The sequence below is a fragment of the Orycteropus afer genome, unplaced genomic scaffold, assembly GCF_000298275.1.
Source record: "Orycteropus afer afer isolate SDZICR_OR568_19922 unplaced genomic scaffold, OryAfe1.0 scaffold00001, whole genome shotgun sequence".
NCBI lineage: Eukaryota > Metazoa > Chordata > Mammalia > Tubulidentata > Orycteropodidae > Orycteropus > Orycteropus afer.
The window spans coordinates 22,533,477-22,552,270 of NW_006921588.1; positions in this window are offsets into that span (position 1 = coordinate 22,533,477).

An 18,794-nucleotide genomic window follows, 5' to 3' on the forward strand; every position below is an offset into this window, starting at 1 on the left:
ATACTAATGCCCAAAGACATTGAGAAAGGCAGATTAGGGAAGAGAAGAAAAGTAAAATAAAGGCTTGATTAATTCATACGTGAGATAATCTACCTCATTACTTGACCCACTAATGTAGAAACAGGCCTTCTCCTTTCCAGTGAGTGTTCTCTATTCCTAAATCTTCTTGGAAACACCTCCCTTGAACTTTGACCCCCTGGTTTAGATGTTATTTTCCAGGAAGAACAACTTCTGGTGGATTCTTTAATGTACAGTAACAAGATGAAACATTATTGTGTGACCTCTGCACTTAATCACCTTGCACTTGAAGTTGACAGAGCATTGACATATTGCTTCTTACCTTTCCCACTTCATATTTTGCTTTAATATGTAAGTCAGGCTAAGAAATTTCCTTCCCTGGCTACTCCCTGCTTTCCCTGTGAAATAAAAATGAATTGTTAGTTTTATTCAGTTTACTAATTCTATGGTCAGGGCAAGCTAAACAAAAATAAATATATGAGAGGAAATGTTGGTGAATTCGCTGTACTTATTTATAGGAAAGATATATGATTAGCCATGCTTTGAGAAAACATTGTCTTGCAATAGTCATAGTGAAGTGTTCTGTTAAGAATTGTTGGAAGAGACAGAAAGGGATCAGTGCAGGAGATCCTGGATAGAGTGCGTGAACAATGTGGAACAAATATAAAAATCATTAAAAAAAAGATCAGGCTTTCTGGTCTGATAGATTCTGGTGAAACCTCAGAGACTATGGTCCCTAGTTACCCTTCAGGCCTGGAATTGAACTCACTTCCATGGCTTCCAGCCAAACAATAGACAGACATACAGGGTGAACATTCACACCAGGTAGATATATTCCTTGGCAAGATCAATCATGGGTGAACAGAGGGGCAATATTTGCTTAAGAGACAGTTCAGGGGTAGGAAAGTCGGACACTGGGAAGAGGTAACTACAGGGAGGAAGCGGGGAGAGAGCTGTTACATCAGGGGGAATTATAGTCAATGTCATGAAACAAAATATGTATAAACTTCTGTATGGAAATGAACTGCTGCATGGAAAATAATTTTCTCTGTGAACTTTCACCCAAATTACAATAAAAAAAGAAAGAAAGAACCTCTATCAAATTCTGATCATTCTAACCAGTGATATTCTCCATCCATTTTCCACATGTATAAACAAAAAACAAACCAAACTCACTGTCGTCAAGTCAATTTTGACTCATAGCGACCCCTCCTTGTGTTTCCAAATCTCTATGAAAGTAGATTGCGCAGTCTTCCTTCTGAGGAGTGGCTGGTGAGTTTGAACAGCCAGCCTGCTGGTTAGCAGTTAGAACAGGGATAATAATATTACCTGTCTCATGTACTTCTTTGGACTATTTTATATAAAGTTCAGAATACCACCTGGTACATATAGTTAGCATTCTATAAATATTAGCAATAATTATTATTATCAGCTAATAAAATCCCCCATTGCTGTTATACTATATCATCCATTAGGGAGAGTTTGCAACCTAATGCCCATGAATAGGATGCTGTCTGCAGACGTGTATTGCTTGGCATGAACAGAGATTTAGAAAATTTTGGATTAGTTGCTGCATTTTGAAATTGTGAGATTTTTCACCAAAAAGGGGGGGAAGGGAGGTGGTGTTTGCTATTCCCAATTGTGCTTTAAAAATGAGAAGACCTGTGACTCCAGGTATGCATTCCTGCAAGACAGCAGTGGGCCAGAGCTGAAAAAGAGTTGTTTAAAAGTGCAAGTGCTCACCAGTTTGCAAAATCCCCACCATGCCCAAGTGTCATGTGTGCATGCCCTGTGGCTCATGTACTCTGCAAAGCATTTTCTCACAGCCCATTCTGTCTTGAGGCCCTGGTGATAGAATTCTTGACTTCTATGCAGGAGACTTGGGTTCGGTTCTAGCCAATGTACCTACATGGTGCTGCACAGGTTTCCATAGAGCTTTCGGACTGATACAGACTAAGAAGAAAGGCCTGGTAATATGCTGCCCCAAATCAGCCAAAGAAAGCCCTGTGGATCACAGTGGCCTGCAACCCATCGTGGGGATGGAGGAAGATCCACCAGCACTTCGTTCTGTTGTGAACGGAGTCTCCATGAGTTGGGCCCTGCCTCCATGGCAGCTAACAACAACATTTTGTTTTACACAAACTGTTAAGACAGGAGGTTAGGCAATATTATCCACATTTTATAGTTGAGGGAATGAATAAAAAGGAAGTTAAGGGACTTGAAAAATGTTCCACAATGGGTCTGTTGGGACTGAAACTAAAATCCAGATCACTCACTTCTCCAACATCGTGCTGCTTCTCGAACCACATGAAAAAAACCCCTCCTTCAAATTCCATTAAAAACTGTTTGTCCTGTTAACTGTATTGAATGTTTTTGGCTGTGATTTTAAGCAGCAGTGCAGCATGATGTGCCAGTTATAAACAGTAAGTTAAAATGTGACCTAAGGTGTCTGAGGCAGTGTCCTCTCCACTCTGCTAATAAACGGGGCCATTTCTAATTATTTGCATGGAGTTTGGCTCCCAAGAGATAATCAGTGTCCGTGTGGCTCTGTTTCACCTCTACTTATTTCCATTACCTTGCATATTAGCTATGTCAAGTTGATGGGCTTGTTGTTCCCTAGGGTGGCTATTATAAATACTGGTGCTACAGTGAAACGCTTCCAGTCTTCTGGAACCTCATTTGAACTAAGCAAGTCCTCCATAATGATCATTAATGATGTATTGCTTGCATATAAATGTTGGATATTAATCTTTTGTTTACTTTGTCTATGCTATCAGACTTTTTAAAGGTTCTTTGTAATGTGCTGTTAACTGATGCCCAGGAGTAGCTTCTCCATTTGACACAGACTGATTTCTTAGTTGAAAATTCAATGTGGCAGGTGAAAATTTGATCTTGGTGACCTGGCTAATAGAATGACTTCCCTTGGCAAATATAGCTGCCTAGTGCTCTTGGAAGTTAAATCAGTTGCCATTGCATTGACTCTGACTCATGGTGACTCCATATGTGTTAGATTAGAGTTGTGCTGCATAGGGTTTCCAATGAAACTTTAAAAAAAAAAAAAAAAAAAAAAAGTTGATTGCTTGGCCTTTCTTCTGAAGCATCTCTCAGTGGACTTGAACCTCTAACCTTTTGACTAGCAGCTGCATCACCTTGGGACCCTGCTCTTGGAGGTTACATATTATTAATGCCCAGGTACCACACCTCACCTCAGCCTTTTCTCAAGTCTGCCAAAAAAGTATATTGCTCATGAGTTTCATCAGTTTGAGACTGGAGCCTGTCTGTGCTAGGAAAGGGATGACATCATGGGTACTGTGTGTGTTCTATTCCTTTCTTCCTCAAGGATCTGGATTGGGTCCATGTTGTAGTGGTCTGAGATAAACCCCTTCTGTTGAGACGCAAATCCCAAGTATGGATTAAATCTAGAAAAGTCTTTGATGATGTGGAAATTTGCTTCTTCCTATACTGAATTGGACTGGGAGAACTACAATTCAATTTATTTTGGTTTGACCTTATATCATGGGACCGGACCAAATATATTAGCATGTATGTATGAAATGATGAGATTTCATTTTTCTTCATGGCACAAAGTCACTGAGTTTTGAGCTCAGGAATAAGACAGTCCAGGATTTGAATCCCTACTCTGTCATCTACTATTTGTGAAATTTTAGGAAGCTTTCCTAAACTCTATTTAAGCTTGTTTTTCTCTTTTGTTTAACAAGAATGCTAACAGTACCCACTTTATAGTGATATTGTGAAAGAAAAAATATATATGTGTTAGGCTGGGTTCTCTAGAGAAGCAAAACAAGTAAAGCTTATATATACATATAGAGAAAGAGAAATTTATCTTAGGAAAATGGCTCATACACTTACAGAAAGTGGCAAGTCCCAAGTTCTTGGATCAAACATCAGGCTGGAGGCTTTTCCTGACTCACGCAGCTGCAGGGGCTGACGAGCTCAAGGTTGGCAGGCAATGTACTGGCTGTTGACTTCAATGAATGATGAATCCAAGATCTCCAGGCCGAATGGTGAATTGTTTGCTCATGGACAATTTTAGGCAGCACAACAGGGTCCTGATCCACAGAAGAACGTCTCTTTTCCCAGGATGTCCATAAATATATTAGAAGCAGATTACACCCCTAGAGAAACTCCCTTTCAACAGACTGGCTGCTCAAAACATATACATCTGATCCCATCATGGAAATAACCCACATCACAATTGCTTAAACCACACAGAATTGTGATCCAGCCAAGTTGACACACAGCTCCAACTATCACAGATACATGTAATATTTAAGCCAGAGTCTAATATAAAGCAAGTACTCAGTACTAAGTACAAAGCTATAATAATTATGATTATTAACATCAATAAGGGAGTGCATCAGGGTTGTATCCTTTCACTGTGCTTATTCAGTCTGCATGCTGACCAAATAATCTGAGAAGCTGGACTATATGAAGAAGAACATGGTATGAGGATAGAAGGAAAACTCATTAACAACCTGTGATATGCAGACGACACAACTTTGCTTGCTGAGAGTGAGGATGACTTGAAGCACTTACTGATGGAGGTTTAAGTATATAGTCTGCGGTATGGGTTACATCTCAATATAAAGAAAACAAAAATCCTCACAACTGGACCAATAAGCACCATCGTGATAAATGGAGAAAAGATTGAAGTTGTCAAAGACTTCATATTACTGGGTTCCACAATCAATACCAATGGAAGCAGCAGTCAAGACATCAGACGACATATTGCATTGGGCAAATATGTTGCAAAAGACCTCTTTCAAGTGCTGAAGAGTGAAGATGTCTCCTTGAAGATTAACGTGCTCCTAACCCAAACCATGGTATTTTCAATCACCTCATATGCATGTGAGAGCTGGACAATGAATAAGGAAGATCAAAAGGGTTGATGCTTTTGAGTTGTCGTGTTGGTGAAGACTACTGAAAGCACCATGGACTGCCAAAAGGACTAACAAACCTGTCCTGGAAGAAGTGCAGCCAGAATGCTCCCTGGACGTGAGAAGGGCTAAACTTCATCTCACCTATTTTGGTCATGTTTTCAGAAAAGACCATACTCTGGAGAAGGTTATCAAGCTTGGTAAAGTGGAGGATCAATAAAAAAGGGGAAGGCCCTCAATGAAATGGATTGACACAGTAGCTGCAACGATGGGCTCAGGTATAGCAAAGATCGTGAGGCTGGCATAGGACCAGGCAGTGCTTCATTCTGTTGTACACAAGGTTGCTATGAGTCAGAGATGACTGGATGGCTCCTAACAACAACAACAACAATATCATGGGACTGGACCAAATATATTAGCATGTGCGTATGAAATGATGAGATTCCATTTTTCTTCATCTCACAAAGCCACTGAGTTTTGAGCTCAGGAATAAGACAGTCCTAGATATGAATCCCTACTCTGCCATCTACTATCTGTGAAATTTTAGGAAGCTTTCCTAAACTCTATTTAAGCTTACTTTTCTCATTTGTTTAACAGGAATACTAACAGTACCCACTTCATAGTGATATTGTGAAATATATATATATATATATACACACATATACACACACACACATAATATTTAGCCTAGAGTCTAATACAAAGCAAGTACTCAGTACTAAGTACAAAGCGATAATAATTATGATTATTTCTATTAATATGGGAGTCCATGCCGGTCTCAGCTCTATAGAGCCCCCTCCTGATCTTCCTTATCTTAAAAGAGAGAGGCTCTATTTGTTGGGCTGTCAGCCATGTGTCTATTCCTGCTTTGTGATCATTGTGAGGAGAAGTTAGAACGTGATAGACATAAAGAAGATCTTGCTGGGTTTAGTTATGAAAAGGAAGAGGAAATGGCCCTGTGTCAAAACCATAAATTCACCAGAAGTCTCTTATGGTAAGAAATGAACATTAAAATCTATTAGAAGCAGGCGTGCTTATGACATGTACATTCATGTTGGATAAAAAGTGTGGAGGATCTCATGGGAGAAAGCAGGCATGGACACTGAGACCACCAGGATGGGTGAGACATGATCCATGGTCTTTGCTGGTCTCCATTGCATATACAGTAAAGTCTAGTGGCCAGAACCACTAGGCTTATACATATCATCGCCAGTCTCTTGAGCACTGAATCCTGGTAGAGATGGTGGTCTCACAAGAGAAGACAGTGTAAGGAAGAGGCTGGAAAATCAAAGAAAGCTTTTTACCACTTCATATAAAAATTCACCCAGTGATCTCATTGAAGGAAGCTTAAGGAGACAACATGGGTTTCCCTTCTTGCCTGGAGTGTAAACATCTTCATAACCAAGGAAATGCTTATGGCTTCATAACCTGAAAAGCTATTCAATCACTAAAATTGATTCTGCATCTCCCTGAAGAGTCGCTACAAAGAACTTGGAACTCAATCTTTTAATTGATTCCCTATTCCCTTTGGAATCAAGTCTTCATTTCTGTTACCTCAGTGCTTGTAAATTAAAAGCTTTCTACTTTTTCTTTAAATGCATAACTCTATCAACTGAATGGAATTCTATGTGATTCCTAGGGGAGTCTCAATTACATATGGCTTTTTAGTGTTCCCTGAATACTTAATCACTTAAATCTTGTGTAAGTAGAATGTGAGGCTGCTCATCTTTAGATTCCTTAGGAATACTTGAGTCTTCCCTTACCACTCGAATCAATGACTCCTTCCTCAAAGACCAAAGCCAAATCACTGACAGCAAGTCAATTCTGACTCACAGTGACCCTTTAGAACAGGGTAGATCTGCCTGATAGGGTTTCTAGGCTACAAATCTTTATGGAAAGAGACTGCCACATCTTTCTCCCATGGAGCAGCTGGTGGGTTTGAACCACTGACCTTTTGGTTAACAGCCAAATGCCTTAATCACTGTGGTACCAGAGCTATTTTGGCAGCCACTCCTGTTATTCTATCCCACCACCACCCCTTTTTTGTCCTGTTTATTTTTAACTTCTTAATTCCCACCCCAGCAGACTAGGGAACTCTACCTCTCCCATGGGGATGTAGGAAATTGCCCGGGAGGGCTACAGTGGTGGTGATGGTAAAAGCAGACTTCCTCAAGCCCTCTGACTTTGCTCTAGACATAGCTATCACAATATTTCATGTTTCCATTTCAATACTGAAAACCAAGCAAGAAACATTATATTCAGCCCTTTCCCAATATTGATCTCACAACTGGAACAATACCCACTGCCATCAAGTTGATTCTGACTCATAGCAACCCTCATTGGGTTTCCAAGGCAGTAAATCTTTATGGAAGTACACGCCCTCTCTGCCTTCCTCGGAGTGGCTAGTGGGTTTGAACCGCCCACCTTCCGGTTAGCAGTCAAAAACCTTGGGCACTGTGCTACCAGAACTCCTTAAATGGGGACAGCACTTAAAAAAAAAAAAAAACAACTCTGTGGGCCCAAATTTAACTAATTATCACAAATCCTAAAACTTTTGGTCTCTAGTTTTCAGTTGAGCAAGTGTGTTGATAAGACTTATCTACCAAGCTGAATTCCATCCCCTGAGGAAAAGGGAAGAGATTCCATTGCAGATATGAGCTTAGGGGAGACCTGGGGGACTTGAATGTCCTCTAGTAGAGTTGACTATCCCAGCACCAGGTATTTGTCAACAAGCTTTATTTATCACAAATTATTTAGAAAATATTTTGTTTCAAACATTAATTCCATATCATGGTAAATAGTTTATACAGACAGAAAATAACCATTAATTTGTTTCCATAGCTAAGTAATGGGCTCGTGAGACAGCAAAAGTACTCTTTATTTACCTTCTGGGAATGAGAAAAATCAGTGGTTCAATAGGCAAGATTTCCATTTCTGTAATCATTAGCTTGTAAGCTCTATTGGTTAAGAGTCAAGCAAAATGTTTGCTTCCTGAAATTATTGACCTTTGCTCTAGATCAGTTTTTCAAATACAAAACTATTTTGCTCCCATCACCCCTATTTGTCACTAGAGATATGACCTGAAAAATGCCTGACATAAAAATTTGTACTCAGCAGCATATTTCTTATTAAGTTAGCAGTGTGAGAAACAAAAATAGAAGTTAGTAATTTCCTACAGCCCCAAACTGCTTTGTTCTTCCAACAAAAATGTTGCAGAACATTACTCCAAAGTGTGGACTAGCACCCTTGAGTATTTTACAAGTTAACAATGGCTGAGTCATTTAATTTAAGAAACACAGCTAGCTAAGCACTAATATATTTGAGCAAAAATTTCAGAGGGCTTTTATCATGCTTACACGAGATCCAGATTATCTGAGGACTCTACAACTCCATAAATACCCTCTGATGGGATGGGCCATTATAGCTCTTAAAGACTCATTGCTGTCTGTTGGATCAGATGTGTACTTCATGTTGAAGCCTGAGAAGAAGATTTATATTTGACTATTCCAAATCATATCTCTATTAAAACTCACTATCTTGGGAATGGACTTCAAACTATTTTTGCCTGCTGGTATGAAGCATTAGATTCTCCAAATGATCTCTATGACATTTGAATTCCCTGAGCTCATATCTGTACACACCTGCAACCAAATATCTTCCTTTTTTCTTTTCCCTAGGGGATGGAATTCTGCTTGCTAGATAAGTTTTATAGTCTCAGACCTACCACTCCACTCAAACTTGAACTGTGTCACATAAATCACTTAATCTTTTGGAGAGATACGTGTTGGAATGAAGAGTCAAATTTCTCAACAAAGTGTTTTTTTGTTTTGTTTTTGCTCATGACCAGAAGGAAAAGCAGGATAGTGCTGCCTCATTAAAAGGAACAAAAAAAAAATTTTCAAAAAGTTGGGAGTATACACAATATCGTGGGAGAGAAGGCTAAAGAGAATGAGGACTCTGAAAGGGACCTTGGCTTCCAACCCCTCCTTCCCTCCCCACACCCAACGGGTCATTTGGTGTTGTTGTTTCTATCTCCACAGTATCTCTCAAACCCACCCCATCCTTTCCATTTCTTCCATTATAGCCTCCATCCAGGCCTCTACCATCTCTCCATGGGACTATTTGCCTCTCTGCTCCCCATTGCAAACCTGGCCCTCCACAATTGCAAGGTGTTTCTTCCACTCACCTCTCCTGACCAGACTTCCTGTTATTTCCTGAAAACACCTCTGCTCATTCCTATTTCCCTGTTTGGAACATCTGCTCATATCTCTGCCCTCATTGTTCTAAGTTCCCATGAAGTTCTTTTCAGTATACTCAATAAGAAACCATAGCTCCTGCCTCATATCCCATATTCTCAAAGCACTATGTTTAGAACTCATAATATTGATCTTCTACCTTGTACTATATTTATTTGTCTGTATATATCTGCCTTTCCCCAGAATGTAAATTCTCTGAGGGCAGGATCATATCACCCAATACCTAGCACAGAACCATGCTCATAGCCAATGCTTCAGAAATATGCATTGAATGAATGAGTTTATGTGCACAGAGAAGTGAATCTGACAATTGACATTTGAGAGAAGAGAATTAATGAAATGAAAGAGACAGAAGTCAGAATTCAGGTGAGAAAGGGTGATGAGAAAGGAGTATCTCGCAAAATGATTTTATGAAAATATGTATGCACAGTGTTTTTATTTATGAAGGTGGTTTTCATATACTGCTAGCTACTCTCTTCCATTTTCTCTTCTGTTTGAATAGCCTAGAAAATTCCATGTCTTACTACCTTCTTACAGCCGGGATTACAAAGTCTCTGCTGATCTCTAAGATGTATAAATCTCAGATTTGTTGGATAAAAAGTGTGGAGATTTGTTTAGTTAATGGTATTGGTATTGAACTATTTCTGGATTCCAGTTTCATTTCTGATGCATCCTACATTACTGCTGCTGCATTTTGACATATCAGTATTTTCCCCACCATTTTCATCTTCCAAACATTTTGGAATTATCTCTAGGTCAATTCAAAGTTTGTGTCTTTACTACATTTCTCATTTTTCCCACAAATTAGAATGTATTTGACCTGTCACTTTAAAACATTAGTGTCAGCATCTGATGCCATTTAGATTCATTCAGTTCGTTCTGAACAGGCTCTCCCCCCGTTGCCTCAATGTCACTAACTTTCTACAAGCTCAAAATACTTCCATTTGCACTATCCCTCATCCACAGCTTCAGAGTCTTCAGAATTTCTGGGTTTTAAGGCATTTGACTGCTAACCAGAAGGCTGGTGGTTCAAACCCATCAGCCACTCCTTGGAAGGAAGGTTGGGCAATCTACTTCCATAGTGATACTGTCTTGGAAACCCAAGGAGAGGTTGCTATGAGTTGGATCCGACTCAATGGCAGTGTGTTGTGTTTTGTTTGCTATGGTAATGACCTAGAGGGGTCCTGACTTTGGTTTACTTCTTAATAGGCAACATTTGCCCTCAAACCTGTCTCCCACACCTTTGTCATTTTACCCACATGTACCATGATAGCTATGACCTCACCTGACAACTACTGAGCTGCACTCCAAGTCTCACCATTTATTGTTACCAGCCTAGCTTTTAAATGGTTCCTTATTTACTCTCCTATCCACATTAGGAGCTCTGGTAGCATAGTGGCTAAGACACTTGCCTGTTAACCAGACAGCTGGCGGTTCAAACCCACCAGCCACTCTTCGGAAGGAAGGTTGGGCAATCCTACTTCCGTAGTGATACTGCCTTGGAAACCCAAGGCGGGGTCACTATGAGTCGGGGCCGACTAGATGGCAAATAATAACAACAACAACAACACACCCACATTGCCCCACCCCTTCACAGAGGCTCCTTAATGATACAGAACCATTTGACATCAGGTGGAGAGTGGGTCCAATCTAATTCTCTTTCTTACCACCTGGATGCCCTCCACACCTCCTATGGCACCCTCCAAGTCTCTTTTCCTCATCCTGCCTCCTGATGCTTTTCTATAATGTCCCAAAGAGAATCTCATTTCCCTCTCTTTCTCTCTACACTGCTAGATCAGTTATCTTGTCTATGTCTTTATTGTTATTTGTAATAATAGTAAAAAATTATAGCGTTCTTACTATGAGCCAAGCAATATACTTTGTACTTTATGTGAATTATCTATTTACTCCTTGTTATATATTTAGGAGGAAAATACTACTATCTTCATGTTCATTTTATACAGGGGAGAACTGAAGCTTCAAGAGATGAAGTAACTTGGCCAAAGTTACATAGCTAGAAAAAAATAGAGTCAGAAGTTGGACCCATTGACTCTCTTTTAATTTATCATGTTATGATAGCTTGCTCCATGAAAGCTGAGTGCTCCTATAGCAGAGCAGGACAGAGATGCTGACATCCTGCATCCAGTTTGCTAAGTACCAGACAGCCTCCCTGGCACAATGCCTAGTGACAGCTGTCATGGAAATGACCTTTCTCAACACCTGCTCAGACTGCTTGCATGTAGGGGAATCCCTAAAATCTTGGCTAATTCTGGTCTGATCCCTTTGTCCAACTAATCCCACCCTCAGGGTAGGTGACACACTGACTGGTACTGGCTAGCAAGCAGCCACCTATAACCCAACCTGTCCTCGGAGAAACAGCACTGGGACAAAGCTCCACGCTTCACAAAAAGAGATCTTTCTTCCACACACTTTTCCCCAATAGCTTTCTAAACAACTATAACCACCACCTACTTTCCCCTGCCTTGAAACTCCTGCTTGTCTGCTTATCAAGAGCTGACAAAAAATGGATTGCAGTAAAAATTGAATCCACACACAAGAGAGATTCTCTGCAAAATCTTCCTGTTCATCTTTCCTGCCTTTAGTTTGATTGAAAAGATTATTATCTTAAATTTCCAAAATGAAACCTTGTTTTGAAATATTTGAGAATGAATGAAACACGAAGTATGATTGGCATCCTGAAGACCAGTTCTGAGTACCATGCAATGAGCCAAACGCCAGGCTGGTTTTAGCTCCGGCTCGGTTGCTGAACTTCAGCCCTCAGGGCACTTCTACACCAAACCTTTCCCCAACTAGCAGAAAGGGTTCTGAGGAACAAAGTTACTAGATTCTGATTTTTTTCCTCCCAGATATTCATGATCCTGAATTTTAAAACATTTCTCTGTTAATGTCCTCAGAACCTCTTGGAATGCGTATAGAGCTTTAGAAGCTAGAGTGTTTTCTAAATGTCTTATAATTTTTTTCTACCAACTTAAAAATTTTGCCATTGGAGTCCCTGGGTGGTTCAGCCTAAAAGCTGAGGTGCCAGTGATGCCTTGGAAGAAAGACCAGGCAACCTGCTTCTGAAAAGCTCAGCCATTAAAAGCCCTGTAAAGCACAGTTCTACTCTGACCCACATGGAGTTGCCATGACTCCGAATTGTCATTGGGATGAACTTCATTAATCGAGTTCAGTGTCTAAAGTCACATTACCTGGAGATTTGAAACCACTGTTTTTGTGCTTTCTGGTCACTGTTCACTCACCACTTTTCATCTGAAGGAAGAATAGCTGAGCGTCCAAATCTGCCTGTGCTTCTCCATGGTAATGGGCAGGAACGGGACAGAAATGGGTAAACTTTGATGGCTGGGTTGTGGGAGTCCAGGAAATAGCATGTTTGGGCTTTTGAGGGCAGAGTGATGGAACCAGCTGCCTTAGGAAGAAGGACTGGAAGGAAGCAAAAGATCTGAGGAAAGTGGTGGTGGTAGGAAGACCAGGAAGATGCCTGGCAATGCTCTCAGACCAGCCTCTTCCCAGAGTCTAGGGCCAAGCATTCTGCTTTTTGTTCTGGAACATTGGCCTGGAACATTTATCTGGATATGCTGGTTCATGGAGCAAGTAAGAGGGAGTGGGAAGTACTGTGTATGGGTCTTGTATGCCTCCTCCATCCCCATCCTCAATTCCAAGCATGGACCTGGTGGTTCAATGAGAGTTTACTGAAGGCAGAAATGAATGAATGAGTGGTGAGTAATGCTGTCTGGAAACAAAGAAGGGAGGGAATGTGGAAATGAAAGATTGTTGTACGAAAGCCATACGGCAAGTGAAGTGGTACTAGTCTCCCCGACTCCTGCCCTCGCTTCTGTCACGGAAGGAAGCCACACAGCCGCTCTCAGGGTGCCAGCCGGGGTACTGCACACAGAGTATAAAGGCATATAAACAGGCTGCACTGCTCAACGGCTTAAGATAAATATTCATACTTAATACTGGTTCTAGGGTATGAATTTTTCAACCATAATTCTTTAAAATTTATTATAGTTTTAAACTTAATTGGGTGAAAATATTTATTGGTGGGGGAGGGGATGCAATTACCCAATTATCAAAGCTAGGATGAATCCAAGGAGGAACACTAAAACTATCTTTAAGTACTGAGAGGATTTTATTATAGTAACTCTTAAAACAATAATGAATGCTCTATGTTCCTCAGTCTTTTTTTATAGTAGAAAAGGAACACGTCCTTTTCAAATAGAAAGTGCATTTGCATTTGTGGAGGAAGAAGCAAGAAAGGAGTTGGTGGCAACAAATCCTTCTCATAGACCCTCACCATCTCAAATCACTTTTTCTTTAACCATTACAAAAAAAAAAAAAAAAAAGATGGCATAGGGAGGGAAACATTAGTGAGATTACAAAGAATGCAATGGAGATGTGGGAACCCCCATTAAAAATATATTGGCATTTTCCAAACAGGGAGTGCTGACAAGTATAATCCTATTACTAAAATCATATCAGCAGTGAGATAAATGAAAGAAAAACATGATCTCGTGCAACGGGCTGGTTATTTGTCCGTGGAATCTCATTTCATTGTATCAATCTGTCCCCCAAAATGAGACATAGTAGAAAACAATGTTAAGGAGGCTTTTAAAACACATCATTGAGATTACAGCACCTTTTAAAATAAACAGCACTGAATACCAACACAGGTAAAATGTCATTGTGAGACTGGGAGCCGATAGTCAACGGCGTGCTTTATAGCTTTCCAGTGTGTGATAAAATCTGTTCACCAGATGTACTATATGTCTCCTGTGTAGCATACTTGAGCATCCTGTAGGCCTGAGGCCCATTTATTTCATGTAATTGCCTTTCCTGTGCACACCTTGGGGCACCCTAATTCTCCATTTTATTTCAGGCACTGTACAGGGTACCATCTGGTAGTTTTAAACTCATCCCATTTTATTGTACGACTGCGGTGGCTGTATTCAGCCGTATTGCAGACTTTCGGTGGAGACAGACTTCTTACTACCAGCTATTTATTTTTGCCTGAAATAAAGTAGCCTTGAACTACTAGCATGTAGAATTCACACGTAGATCATCACCGGTCCATACGAGCTCAACAAAGGCTTCCGGGCAACCTGCGGACTCGCGGCGTCTCTGAATTGCTTCATGCACAGCTGTTAGCGTACAGAATGGGGATTCTAAATTCTTCGCCTACTTCTGCAAGTAATGATATCTTTTTAGTATCTCATTTGTATTATTTCAGTTCAGATGAGCACAAAAATAAATGTATTCTATCACATCTGGAAAAGTACCACAGAGAAATGGCTTAATATACAAAGCTGCACACCTCATTACGAGGTTCGTCACTCATTTCAAGCCCAACCTTACCTCTGTCCCTCATCAACACAGCTTTTGTTTCACCGTTGTTTTTGTTAAATTGTTAAATCATTTTTCAAGGGAATTTGCAAGATCTTGAAGAGCAAGTTTAGAAATAATAGACTTGGCAGAAGGAAAATAAATCTCAGAACCACACAGCTTTTCTGCAGCAAGTCTCTGATGAGAGCAACTTACCTCAACTAGTGCCCAAATTAGATTGGAAGTAACTAAAAATTCATCTCCCACCTCAGTCCAGCCCCCTATCCATGTGTTCCTGCACAGCTGGGCATCTCACTTTCTTATAGGGTTCCTGGTATGCAAATAACACACACCCAGCTGCACATTTCAAAATGAGTCAATGTTCACCTGCTGGTTCCTGCCTCATCAAATCCCTTTTACTGCATATATTGTATGAGTAGTGCATTCCCCCTTCTCCTCTCCCCTCCTCCCTGTTCAACAGCTAAGTCTGTTAGCTTCTGAAATGGCAAAGAAAAGGCTGCTACAAGATGGGGCCAGGAGGGGTGGTGGGACAAGGTGAGAGGTGGTGGGACAAGGTGAGTGATGAGTTGACTTACCAGTCACTGCTGCCTCTTGACTTTTGTTATCTCTGCATTGCCTGGGGGGAGATTACCAGTCTTTGGCCTGAGACAGGAAAGACTTCCAGTGTACAATGTGTTCCCTAGTGCCAATGACCTGTGTAAACAAACACACCAATCAGGAAGTGCTATCCTTACTACAGGCACCTCGGCCCTTCATTATTGCAATGAGTGATAACGACCCAACCCCACTAGGGGACAGAAGAATATTAAGGTGGAAAAAGGCTGGATACAGACCCATTTGGAAAAGATTCTTCACATTTTTCCCCCCATTCATGGCAATGACAAATGTAGCTAAATGCACCTGGTTGTAGCTGTCTGCTGTGATCTAAAGCCTGTTTGAATGAAAAGAATAACTTCCTCTGTTATTTATTGTTGGAAGCAGAGTTTACTTTGCTGTCTTTAACCTCAGCAGAAATCAGACATGCCAGTTCGAGAGCAAACTGATGAATTCTAGGCAACAGAGCAAAGAGTCGTTGGTTGGTGTCTTGTAAATCAGGAGGAGAGGACCAGTGACCAAAGAGATTCATTTTTACTGATTCTCTCCCACCACCCCCAGCTTCTTTGGCTCTCGGGCAATCTCCTTCTATAAAAATATTAATGCTGGTCTGAATAGGAAGGGTAATTATTTCCCCCACAGTTCTGTCAAACATATCTTCCCAATAATTAAATGTGCATCTTTGGGCTCTTCGAGTAGGATTGTTGAACAAAGCAACCACAAATCCAACTAACCTTTGAAGGATGAGGGTGTCAAAGCATAAGCAGATGTTTTAATTTGCACAATGCTGGGATTTTTGGGATGCCAAATGTTCCTAAAATAGCTATTGTATCTAGACAACAGAAGAAAAATATACTCGTAAATGACTTACAAGTATCTCAGTTATAGTGGCATTGTCTCATTCAGCATAAGTGATATTGGGAGTGTTGTTAAGAAAGCTATATGTTAAACAGCATCTAATGAGAAAGTATCATAATATTATGATTACAGTATATGAGAAGAAAATAAGAGAGCACTACAAAATTTTAAAGCACACACACACACATATGCATGAACAGTCTCTGTAAAGCCCATAGCTAAATACAGGGTAGAATATAAGTCCTCATGCTGCTTGTCATAGACACACTAAGGGTTTCTAGAATGATTTAGGGAATGCTGGCTACTTAAATAAATAAATAAAAGAGGACACATACTTTAGCTGTGAAATTATAGCATCATGTTGTCTAGCTAGTTGAACTTTCATTGCTTTGGGGAAATGTTAGCACACGTTTTTCACAAGTGGATGTATGCAGAAAAGATTTATATTAGGACATAAGGAAAAGTGTCCTAAGTTTCAGAAGAGTTGTGAGAAGCCCAAATGCTTTACCAAAGAAGGCTGTGGAATTTACCTCCTGGAGACTTTTAGCATCAGATAGGAGACCCATATGCTTGGATTTGTTTCAGAGCAGTTTGAAATGAATAGAATGGTCTCATCAAGAGTTTCCTAGTCCTTCTCATTCTGTCACACACCTGGGACATGCCAACAGTCCAGCAGCCATCCACCAAGCCAGGCTTCTGTCTGACTTTGCTCTAAACCCACCCTTATCTCAAGTCTTAATCAGCAGTTACCAGAACCTCTTGATCAACAACTTTAAATTATGGGACTCTCATGTGTTGCTGGTAGGGTTGAGGGGGAGTGTGAATTGGTACAATTGCTATGGTGGACAATTTGTCAAAATCTACCAAAATTAAAAGTACACATAGCTGCCAATTTGCAATTGCATTTTCAGAACGTTATCTTGTAGATCTATTCACACATTACAAAATGGCCCTTGCATTAGTGATTTATTACGGCGATGTTAGTAATAGAAAATCACTGGAAACAACCTAAATATCCATCAAAGGAAGACTGATTAAATAAGCTAAGGCAGATTTTTTTTGTGGAAAAAAAAGAAAAAGAGGCAGCTTTGTATCAGCCCTATATGTCCCTGTTTAAAAAAAAAAAAAATCTTTAAGATACTGACGAGCAAAAAACACAAGGTTCAGGATACCATATACATTATGCTGTTTGTGTTTTTTAAAAGGGAATGGAAGAAAGACTTACTTTCCATAACATAAAAAATAAACTTTTGAACTATTGTTGAATTTGATATGATGTCTAAGTAATACCTTTTAAAATTAAATAAAGTAAAATAAAATAAATAAATAAGAGGAAATAAGAAAACCTTTCTCAAGACTAAAATCTTTTAATAAATCAGGAGATTTATTCTGTCGTATTCCTGGTCCTTTCTTTTCCCTTGTGAGGAAGCTGCAAGTACAGCCAGTGTGAAATGAGCAGGTGGGGGACAGGCCTGTATGATTCTCATTTTCTCTTCTCTTTCATGCAGCTATAAATTTCAGAGGAGAGAAGAGGAAAGAGAGAAGGTCTAGTGTGAGAGCTTCAGAGAACATTCTTTATTCACAGTTTGGCAACAACATGTGTGTGAACTGAGTAGAAGGTTTCTCCCGTTCGGTTATTTTGGATGACGTTGCGCAGAGGGCAAACTTCTGCCCAGGACTATAAGAAAAGGCAAGAGGGGCCAATGGTCAAGAGATGACCAATGCAGGGCCATACTCTGACTGGGGCCTCTTGCACAATTTGGGTGTTCAGCCAACCCACTGGAGTCCCCCTTATAAGGTCTATATTGATAAGGTCTGATGGAAACATAACTCAGTGTCGTAAATTCTGTAAAGTCTAATCTGAGCTCTCTGAAAACTATTTGAAAGCACATCTGTGGAGTCGTTTGAAGAATCAAATATCTATACTTAACACAATTGTGAGATGCAGTGGTTGGAATATTGGAGTCAATAAATATGGGTCTGTTATGGGTTGAACTGTATCCCACCAAAACATGTCTTGTAAACCCTAAACTTCTATGTCTGTGGATGTAATCCCATTTGGGAATAGGTCTTTGTTTGTTATGTTAATGAGACCAAGCATAGAGTGTGATGACCAAGCAGAGAGTGTGATCTCTGAGATATAAAAAGAACAGATTAAGCACAGAGAAGGAAGAACAAACACAGGGGAAGATACACACAACATGAAGATGAACAAGGAGCCCCGAAACAGATGCAGAAAGGAGTCAACAGAGAAAAAAAGCTTTCCCTTAAAGCCAGCTCCCTGAATTTGGACTTACAGCCTGCTTTACTGCAAGAAAACAAATTTCTGTTTGCTAAAGCCATGTTTTTGTTATAGCTGATTTGTTTTGTTAGGTGGCCTCGAGTCAATTCCGACTCATGGAGATCCCATGTGTTTTAGAGTAGAACTGCTCCCTGGGGTTTTTTTTGGCTGCAATCTTTATGGAAGTGGATAATCAGGCCTTTCTTCCCCAGCAGCTTTGGCTGAGTTCTAACTATCAACCTGCAGGTTAGTAACCAAGACCAAAACCAAACTCACTGTCATCGACTTGATTCTGACTCATAGCAACCAACCTTCTTTGGGTCTCCGAGGCAGTGAATCTTTATGGAAGTAGATTGCCCAGTCTTCCTTCCACGGAGCAGCTGGTGGGTTTGAACCACCAACCATCTAGTTAGCAGTCAAATGCTTTAGGCACCACACCACCAGAGCTCCTTAGCACAAACCATTTGTGCCACCCAGGTACCCTACTGGGGACAATGTATCTACATCATTTAATTATTGTGAAGTTTT